Consider the following 2,391-nt stretch of genomic DNA (forward strand, 5'->3'; position numbering starts at 1 on the left):
TTTGAACCTGCCACCCTTGGTATATGGGCAGGTGCCCCACCCATTGAGCCACAGGCACCGCCCAATAGTCCTTATTTTTAGACTTGGGAAACTTAGAGAAATATAAGCTATACTCAGTGACATCGTGAATCACCACTGGAAAATAAAACCCCAAGTTGGAAGGGACCATATAGTGCATAATCTCTTCTGCATCAACTACACAGGTGGCCACGGCCACCTCTTCCCTGTTTTGTACAAATGTTGACATCACTCAGATTGCTGAAATGCTAGGCCCTTTGTCACGCTGGAATAGTGAAATGTTAATACTTAGATAAAATAGTCAAAATTGGATATGACTAAAATTTTCCAAATAGGTTTTTCCAGTGAACCAATGTGATTGGTTTATATGTCCCCAATAGCACCATTCCAAAATTTGACAATGAGGTAAGGGAATGTTACCCCGCAAAAATGAAGTGTATGAAATCATGAGAAATGAATGACATTATATATCTAAAGGAGAAATACATAGCGAATTTTAATCCATGAAAATCCAAAAGATTCCTGGAGAATAGGGCCTTCATTTTACTTATCCCTGGGTCTCAGATCCTAGCACAAAATCTGGCACTTAGTAAGTACTGATCGGTGTTTCCTGAGGAATTCGTGAGTGAATGAAGTGGTGGTTTATAAGTGTATTCATGATAAGACTATAGTCCAGGTCTCTCAAGACATACTATAAATCAACATTTAATCTTTATAGTACATCGGAAGATATGTTGCTGAAACAAGGTAATGGTCATCTTTGATGACCCCGGAAAAGTGGTCCCTACAAGTCAGAATTTGCCAGAATGTCCCAGCATAGTGAGGAGAGAGTCCCACAGAGATAAGCACACTGGACTGTGAGATGTTATAATGTTTGCCATGGAGCTGACTCAGTTGCCTGCCTTCTGGCTTTATATTCCCCAAGCAACACCAAGCAGCAGTTGGCTGCTGACCTGAGTAAGCTGACGCATCTGAAGTTTATATTTCCATGAATAATCCAATACCTTGGGTGTTCTGGTTTCTCTCCCTCCTGCAGGTTGGGTTAGTACGTATGACTCCTCCTTAATCTGGTCATGCCTCAGTAACCTGCATGAGTTCTTCGATACATAGTGCTGAGGACCAGATGAATCTGTCCTAGTTTAATTAAGTTCCATCAACCACTTGCCAGTCCTGTTTCTCTCAGAGGGTAGGAGTAGACTCTGGGACCATCTTTTCCTTCACAGGTGTATTAATTTCCTATGGCTGCTATAAGAAATACCACAGATTGGTGACTTAACCCATTTCTATTCTTACACAGTTCTGGAAGTCAGAAGTTGGAAATCTGTGTCTCCCAAATAAAATCCTTACTGTGTCCTACATAATCAGGCTTCTGTGTGTCCCTGCAGGGTTATCCTCTGGAACTCTCTTTCTTGCTTGTTACTCTTTCAGCCGCACAGGACTTCTCTGTTCATACAGCCACAGCTCTGAAGCTCTTTTATAACTTGGGTCTTTGCACTTGCTATTCTCTTTGCCTGGAATGCTCTACACACCCTACCTCTTAGTGCTTTGACTATCTGACTCTTTGTCCTTTGATCCTCACCTTGCAATCCCCTCCTAAGAGGCCTCCTGTGACCCCTGAGTCTCAGAGTACTATAAGGACCTATCATACGTCCATTGTCTCTGCATTGCTTACTGGGTTCTGTAGTGGCTCCAGTAGTTGCTTTTTTTTAGCCTCCCTTACTAGAATGAATGCATGCTTCATGAGTCTTGTTCACTGTGGCCTTCCTAAGGCCTGCTAGCACAGTCCCTGGCAAAGAGGTGTTCAAGTATATTTGCTTTAGTTAAATATTCAAGAAAAGTGTTAATTTATATTGTATACTCAACTAAGAATTCAATTTATTTTAAAATTGAACAGCATTTGATTACTTTTCCCTAGAAAATACCTACAGATCTCTCCCATAACTTTACCTAAGTCTTGCTGGGTGGCTGCCCAGCACCCTTCCCCCAGTCCTCCCTTCCCCTACCCACTGGGGGTAACTGCATTTACTCTCATACATATCCTGGCTTTTATCTTCTAGCCTAGGGCTTTCCTTTGTGCCCATTTTTGCCATTGTCACCTTGCTCCTTAAATCAGGAAACCTTGCAATGTAATCAAGCTATTGTCTGGTAAAAAAGGACCCAAACTATTCAGCATTATAAGAAATTAAGATCGAGAATGCAGGGTTCTTTTGCCCTCTCCATCCTCAAGGAACCACAGTACTAAAAACATTTTATACTTGACTCTTCCTTCTTGCCTCAAGTTTTCTGGAAAAGCTGGGGAGGGGGGTGTAAAATTAAGTTGGCATCGTCCAAGGATCATGTGTTTCTCACAAGATTCTATAGTAATATGTTATA

Source organism: Otolemur garnettii, unplaced genomic scaffold (assembly GCF_000181295.1).
Source record: "Otolemur garnettii isolate 467f Iridium unplaced genomic scaffold, OtoGar3 scaffold00070, whole genome shotgun sequence".
Lineage (NCBI taxonomy): Eukaryota > Metazoa > Chordata > Mammalia > Primates > Galagidae > Otolemur > Otolemur garnettii.